The 18,207-nt window shown below is 40.4% G+C and overlaps 1 long non-coding RNA gene across 1 annotated transcript in view; it reads left to right on the top strand.

Moving 5' to 3' along the window:
• Window positions 1–18,207, top strand: part of LOC123636904 — a 117,242-nt gene that overhangs the window by 30,403 nt on the left and 68,632 nt on the right. The window contains exon 2 of the long non-coding RNA XR_006734701.1: window positions 15,596–15,771. This is a non-coding gene — a long non-coding RNA (uncharacterized LOC123636904). The remainder of the gene's footprint in view (window positions 1–15,595; window positions 15,772–18,207) is intronic.

Here is an 18,207-nt window from a genome sequence, read left to right as displayed (position 1 = left end):
ATGCATCTGAGAATATCCATCCAGAACAACCAACACCAAGACATAATTTAGTAAAACTGTTGGACTTTAAAGAAAAAGAAAAAAAAATTCCTTCAGCATTTAGGCAAAAGGAACATGTGATTTTATGAAACAAACACAGACCATCAAATTTGTCAACAATACTTCATGCCAGACAAAAATGGAGTAACATATTTAAAACACTCAAATGTGAGCCAAGAATTTTGTATTCAGCAAAGCTGACCTTCAAGTATAGAAAGCACAAACATTTATCAACATGCAAAAATGCAGGGAATATTGCTCTCACTTTCTTTCCTCAAAGACTCTACTAGAGAATGAGCTTTTAACAACCAAAATGAGTAGAGACATTGACATAAGGACTGCTTGTGAGCATTAAATAATTACTTGTAGGACTGAGACAAAATAAAGGTTAGAAAGAAGAGTGTAGTATGTAATGGCATCTGACAATGTTGATACAGTACTACTATTAAAACTAGGGGGAGAATGGGGAGAAAATATGTGAAAAAAATTTAGCTATTTTCAGTAACTGCATTTGTATTTTTCTGAGCCTGTGATGTAAGTAATACAGGATAAAGTAAACAGCAATTATTGGGTATTCTAATTCCATTTTGATCTCTGCCCTTGAGTACCAGGATTTTCTGGTGTGAACCACTGAATACAGGATGGAGTAAATAAAAAAAACCTATAGTGCTGAATTTGAATGGGAAATATCACTATTAACTCAGAGGAATTTGTTTAAAATATGTGCTTTTCCATATCTATGTGTTATTTTATAATAAATTGTTTTTAAGGTTTTCTTTTTTAACTTTGATATCTACTGTCTGGGGAAGAGGCCTGGAAATAGTGATCAATGCTGTAGTTCCTGAGCATCCTTAGAAGTCAGATTGTGGCCTTTTCTTTTTTTTTCTTTTCTTTTTTTTTTTTTTTTTTGAGCCAGAGTCTTGCCCTATTCCCCAGCTAGAGTACAGTGGCATCATAATACCTCATTGCAACCTCAAACTCCTGGGCTCACGCGATCCTTCCTCCTACCTCAGCCTCCCAAGTAGCTGGGACTATACACATGTCACCACACCCCACTAATTTTTCTATTTTTTTTTTTTTTTTTTTTTTTTTGTAGAGACAGTCTCTTTCTTGCTCAAGCTAATCTCAAACTCCTGACCTCAAGTGATCCTCCCGCCTCAACCTCCCAGAGAGCTAGGATTACAGGCATGAGCCACTGTGCCCAGCCCAGATCATAGTCTTGAATACCATTTCATACTAAAAGAAACCAGGCTGCTTGGAGAAATGGGTAATTTCAGGTTTTGGGAAATGTATTAGTTTGCTAGGGCTACTGTAACAAGCAACACAAACTGAGTGACTTACACAGCAGAATTTTATTGTCTCACAGTTCCAGACTGTCTCCTCCCTGTTTCTTCACATTGTCGTCCCTCTATATGTATTTCTGTGCCACATTTCCCCTTTGTATAAGGATACCAGTCAGATTAGGGCCCACTCTAATGACCTTTCTTTAACTTGATTACCCCTATAAAGATTCTGTCTCCAAATAAAGTCATATTTTGAGGTACTTGGAGTTAGAATTTTAAAATAAGAATTTTGGAGGATATAATTCAACTCATAACAGGCAGTAAAGATACAAGATGAGCCTCAAACATCCTGTCATACTAGATAGTGAGGAAGCTACCAAGACTTGCCAAAGTCATGTCTAAAGGAGCTAAACTAAAGAGACTCCCACTGGTGAAAGATAGGACAATTACAATTTGAGTTTCAAAGTTGATAATAATTGATAAAAACCCATCAATTATATTTAAATATATATGCTCAAAATTATGTGTCTTTATATATTTTTATACATATACAGAGTTTGTTTTAAATTGGTCTTTGAAGGATGATAGAGAACTAATTCATTGTTTTGAAAACTGATAATGAGGAAGAATCAAGCATTTATCTTACTTTTCTTACATGAACAGGGCCATTATACTACTAAATAGTTAAAAGAAGAGACATCTTTATATAAAAGTATTCCAACTAATGAATTAAAAAGAAATGCTACAGTGTCACCACTTTCCAACCCCCAATGATTTAATGGACATAAGCACTGAACATCAACAGCTGCTGACATCACAAAAAGAGACAACCAGACATGTCTCCATGTGAAAGAAAACACCATCAACTAGTCCTCCCAAGAGATCAAAGCTGAGTCTGATCACACCCTTGGATGTAGCTGCCAATATGCAGGCAATAAAGAGGACAGAGAAACTTGTTGAACTGCACCATGTGTGTATAGTCAGCAACATTCAGAGTGTACATAGGTCAAATGGTCTGAGTCCTTCAACAGATAGGGTGTAAAGAAAAGAAGTGGAAAAGGAACTTAAGAGATTTAAAAGAAAATTTTTAATAGGTAAGACAAAACAACAGTCTAGGGATACACACTGGATATTTTATTACAATTGGGTGATAGTACTGTAAAGAAAACAAGGATTGCTTTTATACTCAGAATAGTGGTTACTTTTGGGAGAAAGGAGGTTGCCGTTGGAATGAGCATATGGAGAAGTTTCTCGGTGGGGACAGGGTTGGCAGAGTTCTATATCTTGGCCCTGATAGTGGTTACAAAGGTGTTTGCCTTATAATGACTCATTAAGCTATATTGGGCGTTCATTTGTTATGTATCTTTTTCTGTACCTGTTTTGCTTTTTTTTTCTTTTTTAAGACAGGGTTTTGCTCTGTTGCCTGGGCTAGAGTGCAGTGGCATCATCATAGCTCACTGCAACTTCAAACTCCTAGGCTCAAGTGGTCCTCCTGCCTCAGCCTCCTGAGTAGCTAGGACTATAGGCATGTACCACCACACCCAGCTAATTTTTAATTTTTTTGTAGAGATGAGGTCTTGCAATGTTGCCCAGGATGGCTGTTTTGTTTTTCAATCAAAAGATTTGTCCTTTTTTTGAAGAGCAGTGCAAAACACAGAGTTTTAGAAGAGACTTGTGCTATACTTTGCTTTCATTTCAGGACACTGTTCAGTCTATTCCAAGTCTTGTTTGTGACCCCATTTCTCCATTAAATTCAGCAAAGCCTGTTCTTGAGATAACAGACACTCACTTTATCTGAAGCCTGACTTAAGAACAATGTAGGAAGAAAGCATGCCAGCAAAGAAGAAAAAAAATGTTTTGCCATTCAAGTGTATTTCTGCAAAAAATAATATGTGAAACTCCTGAGAGAGTATAAGTATGGCAGCATTAGTATGGTGGTATCACAAATTTTTTCTGAGAAGCTAGAGAATCCCTCACTGTCTGTTCAAGTCTACATCCTCACTCCATTCAGATTAGACAAACAAACAGCTTTGATGCATTCCATCCATTGATCTTTTGACTTTAAGCTACTGAGGGCTACCCAGAGATTAATTTGCAACTCCAATCTGTCTTTAAGTCTTCAGCAAAGCTTTCTTTGAAAGCTAACTTTCCTAAAGTACTCATTAAAGCAAAGAACTGGAGTCCACTTTATATTACAATAACTCATTACTTGTGACAAGTGAGACGAGAGCCATGGGATCTGTATCAGATAATTTGCAAGTGTGTATGTATTAGTATATTAATATATATATTTATTTATGAAAGAATGACAGGGTCTCACTCTGTCACCCATGCTGGAGTGCAATGGTGCAATCATAGCTCACTGTAACCTCGAATTCCTGGGCTGAAGCGATCTTCCTGCCTCGGCCTGCAATTACAGGCGTGAGCCACTGCACCTGGACTGCAGCTATTTATCGAGCACAGATTTTTCTATGGAGTCTCAATTTCAAATATGATGTCCTATTGTGTGACTGGAGTTGCCGCTCCAAATATATGGCCACCATGCCTATAATGTAAAATCATTCTCTGTCTTCCTTCTTCCACCCTTAAAGAAAACAACGCTGCTCTTACAGGTAGAGCTAATAGATGAATTTAACAAATTAAAAACATTTTAATTATTAGAACTAGCCCCAGAGGTTCTGAGGATGTGCCACATGGAGAAGTAGGATTAGTAAGTAGGCAGGGTTATTTAAATCCTATTAGTTCTTTAAGACCCTCCGCATCATCTCTCTGCTCTCCAAGCAGCTCAGGAACATTACAGCTAGAACTACTCATACCCCTACTTTCATAATTGCCACAATTATATATTATTTCCCAATTACTTTATGATTGTTAACTTTGTGTTCCTATCTGGTTACAAAGTTTCCTATAGGCAATAATTATGTCTTATACTTTTCTATATTCTGTACCACATGTAGAAAACACTCCATACTCATTGATCTCATTGACTGATCCTTCATCCATTTATTCAACCAACAAATATTTATTGAGGACCAACTTATAGCTGTGGGGTTAAGGCTGTGAGCCAGTCTGTACACTCATGACACTTCCAATTTAGTGGTTGGAATAAGCAAAAACCTCAATGTACCTTTGTTTTCTTTTCCAAATTATGACCCCTTTTAGAGACAGGGTCTCTCTCTCTCACCCAGGCTGGAATGCAGTGCATGATCATAGCTCACTGCAACCTCAAACTCCTGGGCTCAAGCGGTCCTCCCACCTCAGCCTCCCTAGTCGCTGGGACTGCAGGCCCGTAGGCTGGTAGCTCTCGCTGTGTTGCTAGGCTGGTCTCAAATTTCTGGCCTTCCAAAGTGCTGGGATTACCAGTGTGAGCCACCATGCCCAGCCTGACCCACCCTTTGTCTGGAAAGAGTTTCCATCCTGGTCTGCTGCTTAATGGTAGACAAACTAAAAGGGAAAAAAAAGGCTCACCACGTGTGAATTCTTTCCGACTACTTTCCTCTTCAGTGAGGTGCTTACTTCAAAAAGCCAAGTAGCAACTTTCAGAGTCCTGAGGTGGGAGGAGATTCACAAACAGCTTCTCTTTGCTTCCCCTGCACCTCCCCATTACTTTCCCTCGGATGTACTATTTTATATAATATAGAATAGATACATGCATGTATGTACACATATGTATCTGTATATGTGTATATATATGTGGGTATACCGGGGTGTGTGTGTGTACTAAAATTTGTTTCTCTTCCCTGCATTCATAATGGTTCTAGGGAGGCTTATTTTAAAGCAGTAGCCACCCTCATGCCCTTTGCTCTCTAGAGAGATTTCTCAAAGGCAGGGCAGGATCAAAGCTGTAAACCTTTGCCTTTGTGATTCTCCTTTTTGATGCTGGAACTTTCTCACCACCTGCTTTTTTTGTTTAAGCAGTAATGGTACACAGAAGCCCAGGAAACTGGCTGTTTCTCAACCATTGTTATTTATTTCATCAATAGTGTTGAAGTGACAAATTTTATAGCACTGTGACAACAGTAACATTAATTCTCAAAATATGTATTTTCTGGTTATATTTGTTTTGACAAAATCTTTGATAGAAGGGAGAATTAAAAAGGTGAATAAAATAGAATGAGGTGTTGCCTGATAAAAATAAAAACAGGAGGTGGGGGGGAATTATTTGCCCCAGGATAATTGTCCAAACTTTATAATGCACATAGTATGTATGATATAAGAATTGTAAAACTCTGCCCTTAAAGAAATTATAGTGCAAATTGGTACAGTGCTACATATAATGTTAGAAATCAATTAATTGATAGATTCATAGATGCAGGTACCTTCTGAATGAGGAAGAAAGTGGAAAAGTCACAGGGATTGCCCTCAATAAATATAAAATCACCCCTGCATCCCTCTGCTGGTACCAGACCAACATATAGTAGGCACAATACTACTTGCTTAATGAATGAATTTAAGTCATTTCTTTTATTTACCACTCCCAGATCCCTAATACTTAAACAGTGGATTATCTGTGAAGATAAGGAAACATGTTATGAATAGGAAAAATAATAGGATTATAACAAATCATACATCATTTTAAACCAGTGTCAATATGGTCAAAATTTAATGCTTTAGGCCCGGGTGCATGTAAATAGTTGCTCACTCACTCTTTGCACATCATATGAGTAATCCAATTACAGACAGATGGGAAGATAAGTTTCCAAAAAAGGAATCGGGAGCATTTTTCCTGTTAGAAATGCACAAACATTCTCAAATACTTCCAAGGTTTGCTCTAGGTGATCCATTCTTGATACCCAAGAATTGCTGTCAGAGGTGTTACTACTCCAAGGTGGGGCTGTCTTTGAAGGATTGGGAATTAATGGGTTTTCATGTAGGGTTATTGTTTTTTATTTGTCCAAATAGAAAGGGCACATGGAAAGCAGATGGCTGTCATTCAGCACAGAATGGCTCCAGATGACAGTACCGTTCCCAAGTCAAGCTCTGAGGAAGGGAAAACTAAGTCAGCTGTGGACAATCAATGGGTAAATGCAGCGTCTGTCCCACCTAGACTCTGACCTGAACTTTATGCTGCAGCATCTCCTTGTATAAAGAATTTGTTTACGGAGCAAGAGATTTTTGACATGATTCAAAGTCCTAAAGGTAGAGACTAAGGAATTCTAGTCCAACAAGTAGAGCTCACTTCTCTTTTCCATACTAGGAATAGCAGAGAAAATATTGAAATTTCTTAGGTTTCCTTTTTATTCATACAAGTAAAATAACAGAAATGTATTGATCTTGTGGAGTCTTAGGCTGAGAAACAGTTGGTCTTATCAAAGCAGTTTCTCTAAGAGTAGATCATTTGAGGGACCATATGGTAGACAGACAGTTGAGTATTTCTACCCCTTAAAGATATAGTAGCTTACAATCCTTGAAGGACAATGAATTCTATGTTAATATGTTGCTGCTGACCTGTGAATTCAAGCTATAATTTCCTCCTATAACATTTTTAACAGCCAGCTTGTTTCTCCCTTCTATTTCTATAGCCTGTAGAGCTAGAACACTTTTTCTAATTGGTCTAACTAGTGCGTGGAGCTCAAAGTTTTGAGATAGGAAGAACTTGAAACCTGACCAAGTCTCCAAGTGGAATGCATAATGCACATTGACTACAGAGTTATATGGGAGATCATCCCTAAAAAAAAGTATGAATCATAACTGTATAAATTAAAATAAATCAGTGTGTATACTTGAGTAATAGGTCTTTCTAAATTTACCCCTACTTCTTAAGCTGAGTCACATATGCATTCATTCATTCATTTAACAAATATTTATCAAGCACCTACTATGTGCCAGGCTCTAATGTAGGCACTGGGAATATAATAGTGATCAAAACAGATAAAAATTGTGAAGCTTATATCTACTGTATTTAAGATAATACTTTAGCATATGAATCACATTCACTACATTAGTTCCAAGATTGCTCCAACTGACCCATTTTACTTTAGTCTGTCTTCGACCACTCTTGGTTGTCAATTATTCTTTAGTTTATCATCTGCCTAATCACTTCAGTTTGACATACTGATTGACAAACTTTGAGATCAGAATCTTCCCTTTGTTCTTTGTATTCCAAAAACTATCTTTCCCTTTGGGTATGGTTTCCCTGACAATCGATGACCTTGTAATAAACCTTCTGGGCTTGCAACACCCGGAGCCTACACATTTCTGTACAGCTCATACCAGAGATGGCCTGGGCCATAAGCAGAGACAATACATCTGTGCTTTGTTCGAAGTTGTAGAGTGCATGGTTGTGTACAATAGGAGCATTTCTGAGAACAGCTTCTGTTTGGCTCAATGAATACTGGAAATAAACAAGTTAGTCCCAGGGCGAAGTTAAGAAGCAAATAAACATGACTTCCACCACCTTAATTTCCTGTTTTTTCTTTTTTTCCTGTCCTTCCTTAGCACATTTTTTTCTACCTTTTTACATACTGCTTTAGCCAATTTAGGGACCAAGAAAAGGGGATGTTCCTCCTCTGACCTGCTCCTCCTGCTTCCATGGAAGGCAGCCCTGGCTACAGCAGCCAGAAGCTTGCTCCCTATGAGCTACTAGGAGTGGGGAAGATGCCTTAGGATTTCCTTCCCTGCCTCCTTAACTCTAAGTCTTCATTCATTATGCTGTGCACTAAGTCTTCCAGACACCGAGATTCAGAGCAACCACCCACAGGCTCTGCTTTTGTATAATATTGGTAAATAGCATTTGTTAAGTGCTTACTATGTACTAGGTTCACACTAAGCACTTTCCATATATTATCCTGCTCAATCCTCCCAACCTGATGAGATAGGTACTATTATTACCACAGAGTGAGCTCTGAGTGGAAATTTCTTTTACTGTTGGTCAGAGATATAGCAGAGTTTGGCTTTAGGGGCTGGGATTTGAGAGAGAGAGAGAGTGTGTTTTGTATTAGTTTTGTATGATATGGCTATGTACCCCCCAAATTTACTTCAATCTCAGCGGCTTAAAAGAACATTTATTATCTCACATTTTCTGAGGGTCAGGAATCTGGGAGGAGCTTAGCTAGATGTTTCTGACTCAGGGTCTCTTGGGAAGTTGCACCCAAGATGTTGGCCATTGGCTGCAGCCATCTGAAGGCTTGATTGTGATGAAGGATTGGCTTCCAAGATGGCTGACACTCATGGCTCTTGGCAAGAGTGGTTCCCAACTCTACTCATTGAGAAGACCTGAGTTCCTTGCTGGATGCTGGCAGAAAACCTCAGTTTCTTGCCTTATGGGCCTCTTCCCAAGGCCTCAAGCCATGGATGCTGGCATCCTCCGGAAAGAGTAGTCTAAGAGAGAGCAGGGCAAAAGCCACAGTGTCTCATAACTTAGCCTTGGAAGTGATATTCCATTGCTTCTGCCATATTCTGTCCTTCACATAGACCAACTCTGATAGGAGAGAGCTACCAAAGGACATGAATACTTAGAGGGTAGGAATCATTGAGGGGCCACCTTGAGGTTGGCTACCACATCTTTTAAAGCCCAAAACCATAGGCCAGCTCTTTTCCATATTAAGAAAATACAGTCCTGGAGTGCCTCTTACTGGTGGGCAATATCTGGCTTTATCTATTAGGTGTTATGTAAATGCTGGACTGGCTGGAAGTGGTGTCTGCACATTCAGGTGAAATGCCCACTTAGGATTAGGGCTGCCATTTATCTTTGCTGTATTAGTGATGTGCCCAATTTGGTATTATTATATTATTAATAGTTGCTGTATTAGCAGAAGTCAGGTTTGTATTACTGTCAGCCTCGCCATGCTAAGGGTTTAGGATCCTCATTTTACAGGCTTTGGGAATCTAGATATGTGCTCAAAGTAACACTACAGTTAAGTGAAAGAAACAAAGATTCTAATATAGGCAGAGAACACTCTCATAACCACAACTCTGTATGGCTCCACCCTCAAGCAGGCCATAGCCTCATAATTCCTTCCAGACACTGGCCCCAAACCCAAGGAACAGAGGGCAGGGAAGCTGCAGCAGGAAATGGGGTACGGCCAAAGTGCTATTCAAGCGTCCCTTGAGGATGTATATGGCAGAATCCTAAAAGACTGGAAGATAAATGTGTGGTTAGGTCACAAGAATGCTTAGGGCTAGAGATAGAGTGATAGCGTTGAAGAAAGGGATCTCCTTCTGATGGCATGATTCAGGGTCTTCCTTTCCTATTATGTGTAAAAGTGACATAGAAAACCTGGTTTTGGTAAAAAGTGTTGCAAGGGTACTTTTCACTGATGCTGAATAATTAACAGAATGAAGAGAAAATATGCAGACATTTGCTTTGGCAAAGTAACAGGAACACAAATTGCACGCATTAATGTGAAGTGTTTGCCATTTGTGTCTGGTTAATATAATCACATTCAGGAGAAAATGCAAGGAAATCATGGGCTCTGAAGTGGATTTAGTGACTCTAAAAAATTCTTCCACTGGATATTTCTCTTGGGAATGGCTCTGCCCTACCTTCTTCTTCTAAAACTAAATATAAAGTAGCTATTCCTTTTGGAAAATGATGCTTGCCCTGGAGATCTCATGGTGGCTGGCCTGGGCACCGCAGTGGGTATACATCATGCAAATAGTTTGTTAGTGATGTTGCCAAATTAAGATGCTTATATGTATCTTCCTCTTCTGTGAACCCTTCCTCAGTTTTGCCATGGAGGTCCAGGCACTCCCTCTTCCTATTTTGCCAAAATGGGAGTTTGGATTAAGGGTAAGGAAGGAAAGGTCATGTTAAAACATGGAGTACTTGGAGGTGAAGAGGGTTGTACTGCTTTAGAGATGATTGGTTTTCGTTTTTCTCCAGGAGTGGAAATGGGGTGGAATATACCTACTTCTTGCTGTGCACCAAAATAAGCACACAGCCCCTTTCAATTTTAAAGGCTTTGTTTGGGGCTAATTACCATGGGGAAACAGAAGGGAACAACAAAAATAACAACCTGGGGAAGTACAAAGACTCCAAAAACCTTACATGCTGGTTTATCAAGTTTAACCGTATCTGGTATCCAGAAATGTAGATGGCTCCTCTTCTCCCGAGAGCAGGGCTCTCTTCAGAGGGCATCCTTTCGGAACCTTTTCCCTCCCTTATCTTGTTCCCACAGATTCATTTCTCCTTCCAAGGGCCTCTTTCAAGATACGTAAGAACAGTTTGGGTGCAGATGCATAGACATCCATGTGTTCCCAGATAGAATTATTTACTGTCAGAGTCATTCAAAGACAGTTCTCTTCATCTCTCTCAATGCCTCCCTCATGCCCCAAAGGAGTTTTCCACTAGAGCTGAGAGCATAAAAGCTGCAGTTGAGGAGAAGTGACATGGGGAGAGGCAAAGATGGGGGCTATGAAAAGGCACCAAAGACAAACCATACCTACTTGGCCATTTTGCTGAGGGTCCTTGGTAGCTGGTCTGGGATGCCCCAGGACATCATTTCTAGGTAAAGCATTTAATAGGCTGCTCTAGATGGATATTTTCTGTAAATGTGAATCTGGACCCTACAGATGTTAAAGCATGTAAATCAGAGGAATCCAACCTGGCATAACCAGCAGGCCAGTGCTTTGTGGGACAGACCAGTGACTCACCACAACTTGATAATATCACGCACAAGGACAAATCTTGGCAGCCTTGGTTTGCTAAATGGGAATCACAAATACTAGCCCTTTTTTTTATAGTAGAAGAGAAGGTACATCCAAAATCAACTTTTAAAAATGTCTTCAAATGTTGGTGTGCTTCATGCATTCAGCAAGAAGAAGTGAACACTTAAGTTGGAGAAGGTGGCTGATGACACTAAATTGTTTGGAGAAGTTAAAAAAAAAAAAAAAACACTAAAGGACTGTGAGAAAAACTCCAGATGGACTTGAACATGTTGAGAGAGGCAGTGAGCAGCAATATGACAGATTAAGTTTGAGTAGAATCTCTATAATTTTCAAAAGGGAATTTGAAATTCTCAGATAAGCTAAACTTGCTGAAAGAAGGAAAGAACTCTAGAATTATGAATTCTAGAGGTAACATTCATGCTGTTTCCTCTTCTTTTAGGGACTTGTCACTTTTCTCCTTCACTCCTGTGGTCCAAATGGAGTTTCCCAGGCCGCAGTGAGGTGAATCTTGAGAAGCAAGCTGGGGCAGTCAAATAACTTCCCTAGGTTTTTCTTCCAATAGCTTGGTGAAAACAACTCTTTCCTCTCTGATGTACTAATGCAAAGGTGTCAGCCCAGGTCATTCCCTACCACTTAGAGAATGGAACCAATTCTAGAGGGCATCCTGAGAGGATCCAGTGCCTAGTCTGGGCACTTGACTAGCCCTGTCCTTTCAAGGGTTTGGTTATGTAAGCCCATACATTCCCCTTTGGCCTAAGCTAGTTCAGAAACTTCCTAACAGGGGCAGAGTTCAGCTTCTTTTCCTTTGTGTCCACCCTTTCCCCACACAGCACCCAGCCTCTTCTCTAAAAACTTCTTGAACAAATAATAAAGAATATCACTTTGGAAGGCATTCAGTTTTAAGGTGACAAAGTAAAGATAGTTCTGTTCCCCTTTGTCCTCAAAAAGTACCCTAACCCAAGAAGAACAAGAATCAGAAACATGGAGTTTATCTTTAGTAAAACTAGGGAACAATTGTGACTCTGAACCAAAAAGGAGGAAGATCACATTAAAATACCTGCCCAGGGCCGTGTCAGTCTGAAGGAGTTGATTCACTCCATTGAACAGCAAGAAGGCTCAGCAATTGGTGGTGCCAGGTTCATGGAAGGCAGAGGCCAGGCAAAGGAGTGAAAATGGGGATTATTTAAGAATGTGCAAGAAACAGCTAGTTCTCTAAGTTCCCAGCTACTCTACAAAGGCAGGAAGATGAGTCTTTGAAGAAGCTGAGCTGGAAAGTCTTGGGAAATCAGGTACTGTACAGAGGAGAGCTGGCAGTGAGGTGCTAGAATCTGAAAAGGGGGAAGTAAGAACTCAGTGCTCTTCCCTGCTATGTTCAAAGCACTCCCTCCCCCCTCTCTTCCTCCTGTAGGAGACTGGTGATCCTTCTCTGGAGAAACGGACCACGGACCACGACCAGAGAAGAGACCTACCTACACTAAAATTTAGGGATACCAAAAGAAAAAGTTGGCTGGCCATCTGCTTTTATTACAGTGAAGGCCACCAGATGACAAGGCCACCCACATATAAATAGCTTCCAAACAACTTTTAAGTACCTCATTTTAAGTTATAAATAATAGACAAAAATCACTGGAAGTGTGATGAAATCCCCCAATAAGGTAGTTAGAAACCAGAACAATAACAACAACAATTCAGAGAGGGGAAGAAAAAGCTTTCAGAGAGAGAGAAAAAAATCATTTCAAAGAACTGGAGGAAAGAATAATACTGGATAACAACATTGAAAGCTAGAAGCTAATTGAGTAATGCCATTAAAAGTCTGAGTAAAAGTGATTTTCAACCTAGAATTCTATACCTACCCACCAAAACCAACCTTTGGTTATGGGTGAGGATAGTATATACAAGTTTTTATACATATAACATCACAAAAAGATGTTCTTTTCACAACCCTTTCTGAGGAAATGATTGGATGATATGTTCCACCAAATGAAGAAATAAGCCAAGAAAGAACACAGTGGATCCAGGGAAAAGGGCATCTCCAGGATGAAGACCAACAGGCTAGGTGGCAGACCCAGAAAGCAACCCATGTGAATTAAATGGGATGGAGGGCTCCAGGAAGGATGCGCCACGAGGAACAAAATGGAACTACTAGATGACCTAAGAGGTTGGTCTTCTGAAAATTTTTGTTGAACAGCATTTTACAGAGCTGTTGGTGAGTATAAGAACACTTACAATTGGTTCAACACAATCTAAGGCAAATGAAAAAAACACAGGCAATTATCTTATTTTATTTAGATTTTATTTAATTAAAAAAAAAGAGATGGGATCTCACCCTTGCTCAGACTGGTCTGGAACCCCTGAGCACAAGCAATCCTCCTACCTCAGCCTCCCAGAGTGCTAGGATTACAGGTGTGAGTGATCACACTCAGGCCAATAGGTAATTATCAAATTCAAGAGAAATAAAAGATATGCAAGAAAGTAAATGTAATCACAACACCCTTCTTGATTCATCAGCAAACGGTGTTTACAGTCATATTAATTAACACTGAATACAGATTTGACCAAAACACATGATACAACTATGTTGGGAGAATGGGGGAAGGGGCAGAGGAAGAGGAAGAGCACTAATAGCCTCACCTACAATGAAAGGAAATCAATAGATAATATCTAACTTGATGACTAGAGAGAGAATGGCAAACCCAGAAACTCAGCGGCAATTAGAAATAGCTAAAAAGGCTGGAAGTGATTGTCTCTGGATAATACGGCGGTGGGGGGTGGGGCATAGCAGCATGAAAATACTGCTGTTTTTTTGTTATAAGCCTTTTGGCACTACTTGACCTTTTAAGCTATGTACATATATTGCTTGGATAAGTAAAAATTAGTTTTAAAAATACTATCATATTGAAAGGGCACCAAATTATTAGCCTGCTCAGCTGCCCATGTGTCTTGTTCCAGCTTTGCTCTTGTGCTTGGAGGACTGCAGATGTGGTCAGAGAGAGGTCAGAGGACAGGTTAGGAAGCGCTTTGTGTGCCAAGCCAGAGAGCTTGGATTTTATTGTAAAGGGACTGGGGAGCCTTCAGGGATCTTAAACAGTGGAATAATAGGATCAGACACGCTCTCTGAGCATTAGTTTTCTCATCTGTAAAATGACTGAATTGGCCTAGGAAGAACCATTCTGCCACTTTTTCCCCTCTGGACATTTTACTATGAAAAATTTTAAATGCCCTGTCAGTTACTAGTTAAGCAATGTATTTATTAACTAATTATTTATTTTATTAGTATTTTATATATTATTAAGTTATGAATTATTAATTTTTCTGAATTACTCAGAAAAATTAAAAGAATTATACAGTGAACATCCATGTAACCACTTAGATTCTGCAATTAACATTACCATATTTACCATCCTCATGTAAGTATCCCTCTGTCTCTCTCTGTCCATGCATCAATCCATGTGATACGTTCGTGCACATCAATGTACTTCATCTCTAAATACTTCGGCATGCATATCATTATTAGGATTCAATATATTGAATTATGCAGATAAAATGTGCACAATGGAATTCACAAATCTTTAGTGTACCATTCCAGAATTTTGACAAATACATAGCCCGTATGTTCCATACCTTTATCAATATATAGAATATTAAAATCACCAGAATGTTCTCTCATTATTCTGCCACTTTTCATTTCTTTGCAACTGTAAAGTCCCAACCCAGGGCAGGGTGCTGACATTGAAGCCACTACATGAATGTAGGGAGCAGTAAGAGAGGGATGTGGGGTAGGAATGCCAACACAGGTACCTTCCTTGATGGGGGTTCCAGGAAAATCAAAGAGGTTGACAAAAGTATAAAAAGGTCTATCTTGGTTAAAGACACCAGATGAAGCTTTAACATCTATGGGTTGGCAAAGCCTATATTAGATGACCTCTAAGATCCTGTCCAGCTCTGATGCTGTATCTTCATTCCTGGGGATTTGGAAAGCAGACTTTGTTTTCTTTTCCTTCCTTCCTTCCTTCCTTCCTTCCTTCCTTCCTTCCTTCCTTCCTTCCTTCCTTCCTTCCTTCCTCCCTCCCTTCCCTTTCCCCCTCCCTTCCTTCCTTCCCTTTTTTTTGAGACAGATCTCTCTCTGTCACCCAGGCTAGAACTCCTGGGCTCAAGCAATCCTCTCACCTTGGCCCCCCAGATTTTATTTCCAATGAATTTCACAGGCATTTATTGAATATACAACAGTATCAGGACCTGAAAGGCCCACAGTCTTTAAACTACTACTAATGCCATCTGTCAGTGGGCAGAATTAACCTGATTTTACTCTGGCTAAGGTAAGGGCTTTAGTTATATCTGTCTGATTTTGTAAGGTGAAAGTTGGTAAGTTGAAGAGTCTGTAATATACCATCCTGGACATCTGTAAAAATTACTTACCTTTTGTAAAACTTACGCAGTGAATAATCGTCCTGTCATGACCAATGATGGGCATTTTTAAGGCAGCTGGCTAGATTTAGGGGTGTAAAAACAGAACTTTCTCAGTGTGAAATTAAGTGATCTCAGAACCTCTAGTCTCAAGTCCTCCTTAACCAGATGAGACTTTAATGAACACTCAGTAAACACTGCTATCTGGTAGAGTTTAATCAGAACTCTCCCTGGTATTTCTACCAATCATTTATCTTCAGAATGGTGAAGATTCAGAAGTGCCTTCCCAAGCCTGAAAGATTGGAACCCAATCAGTCAGGCAGTGGGTTCGGAGCTGATGACCACATGCCCTGGCCCCAGGCGAGGCACCCAGGGGATTCAGAATAACTGTGAGAATGATTCCTACTCTCCACGGGGGACAGAACCCACCAACCAGGTAAACACCAAGTTCTCAGCTGCGTGCTAATGTCTCTCCCCAGGGCTGGGCTAGGTCTGCTACAGACACTGCTCTTTCTCTATCACAGGGTTCTTCACCCTTGCTCTTCCTTCCTTGGTGTGGGTCTTACCTCCAGACGGGGAGCAAAGATGTGCCTAGTTCACTGTCGCAGTCCCAGGACCTAGGCCAGAGGTGGGCACAGAGTAGGTCTCCCATAAATGTTGAGTAAATGAATAGAAATTATAAAAGGGCATTTCTACTAAATACAACAGTTTAAAACTGCAAGTGTTATCAGGTTTGGTTTTTCAAGGCCTGTCCTTTACAACTGTGGTCCCCAACCCCTGGTCCACAGAGCTGTGCTGCCCCCATGACCCCACCACCCTACCCCAGTGTGTGGAAAAATTGTCTTCCATGAAACTTGGAGGGGTGGGGCACACAGCAGGAGGTGAGCGGCGGGCGAGTAAGTGAAGCTGCTCTGTATTTGTAGCCGCTCCCCAGCTCCCCATTGCATCATCAAAGCCTGAGGAGCTCGGCCCACCTACCCCAGCCCCCCTCTGCCTCCTCCCCCACGTCTGTGGAAAACTTGTCTTCCATGGAACGGTCCCTGGTACTAAAAAGTTTGGGACCTCTGCTTTTCAATACAAGTCACCATTCTCTGAAAGCGTTCCTTGACCCCTGGTGGCAACCTCATCCCCATGAAGGCTTGCACCACTTCTGCGTCTCCAACCTGTTACCTTTTAAGCATCTGGTACGCTGTTTATCCCGCTGTACTGTATATCTCTTCTCCTCCTTGCCTGTATCGCCCACTTGTCAGGGTGTGCCTTGAGGGCAGAATCCCTTCATCTTTGCATCCTAGACTCAGTGGATGGCAGCTGAATAATAAGTTTCCTATTCCTGAAGTTATTAAAGCTGAACCTATTTGTTAAACATGCTGTAGACAGGATTAACCAGAAGCAAGGGTTTACAGTATTTTGATAAGATTTCTCTCAATAAATATTTGTTGAAAACTGTTAAAGGTAAATTATTAATCTATTGTAATTAGTGTTCCCAAGGGTGTCTAAGAGCTCATTTCCTGTTCTGAGTAAGGGCTATCTTCTGTGATCTAAGCTCTATTTCACAGGAAAATGAGGCAGATTCTCTCCATTGTGAGGTTAAACAGTGGTAGTTAGTCTGATTGGGAGGACAGTTTCCTTTTCCTCTTTGGTAGAGAAAATCAACAAGACTCTAGGATTTCTGAAGTTGACATAAAAAGCTAATAGTCTAGGACTAGTATCAGAAAATGGTAATTACCAGGGGGGTAATTATTTAACTGGAAAAGTAGATGCTTAAGTTACTTAAGAACATTTAAAAAAAAAAAAAGTAGGTTATACCTATGGAATTTGGTTGCTACTGAAGGCCAAAGGTTAAACACTTAATAATTTTACCCTTTTTAAAATAACAATCCCACACCTGCTGTCATGTTGAATAACCTAAAAGCAAAATTAAAATCTGAGACCTGAACCGGGCCCATAGCCTATGCTTTCCTCCTCTCTGTATCATAGCTCTGGGGAGTAGCAAGTGAGACACTTCATATGAAAACACTCTAAGAAGGGTTTATAGCCCTTTATATTCTTTGATACTGTGGTAAGAGCTCCTGTCCCCTGGTTGCAGAGGATTGTCAGTAAGTATTATTTCCAATTGAGCCAGTAGCATAGTAGAAAGAGCGTAGACTGGTATTCAAGTCCCAATTCTGGGGCACACTGCTGAGCAGCTTTGGAAAGGCCACTTTAGGTTCAAGGAACCTCCATTTTCTCTCAGTGGGGATAATCAGATATTTCTTGAGCATCACTCTGTACCAGGCTCTAGCTTAAGTGCTTTATGGTATTACTGTATTTAACCCTTACATCACATAAACAATAATAATAGATAGGTCTATTTTCCAGTAGGCTTACAGAAATTAAATAACTTCCTCAAGGTCACCAAGCTCCTCTACCTATAGCTTCAGACATAAATCCTAACAGCTTACTCACCGTCTCCATCTAAATGTCAAAAAGGCAATGCAAACTTATTCTGAAATATGATTTCTTTACTCACCCATTGTCATTCCTCCTTCTCAGTCTTCAGCTGCTCTGACTAAAACCTAGAACCATCCTTGATTTCTCTTTCTCTCAGTCTCCTCCTCCATCCCATCCCATCAATCCAATCCATTAGATAGTCCTCTGAGCTCTATCCCAAATTGTCTTCCTTACTCAGCTATTTCTTACTAGCTCTGCTACTGCCACAACCCAACCCATCCCTTACCTGGCCTCTTGTAACAGCCCCGTGCTTCCGTGGCATCACGTCTCCCCTAGCCTGCTCCCCACCATCCCCAGAAGAGAAGACAGAGCCCCAGAGCCTTCATGCTCCCAGCAACATCCTCATCCCTTCCTCTCCCACCAGAGTCACAGCCTCACTACC

Source organism: Lemur catta, chromosome 4 (assembly GCF_020740605.2).
Source record: "Lemur catta isolate mLemCat1 chromosome 4, mLemCat1.pri, whole genome shotgun sequence".
Taxonomy (NCBI): domain Eukaryota; kingdom Metazoa; phylum Chordata; class Mammalia; order Primates; family Lemuridae; genus Lemur; species Lemur catta.
The sequence above is the reverse complement of the archived record's forward strand: the minus strand, read 5'-3'. Positions and strand labels throughout refer to the sequence as shown.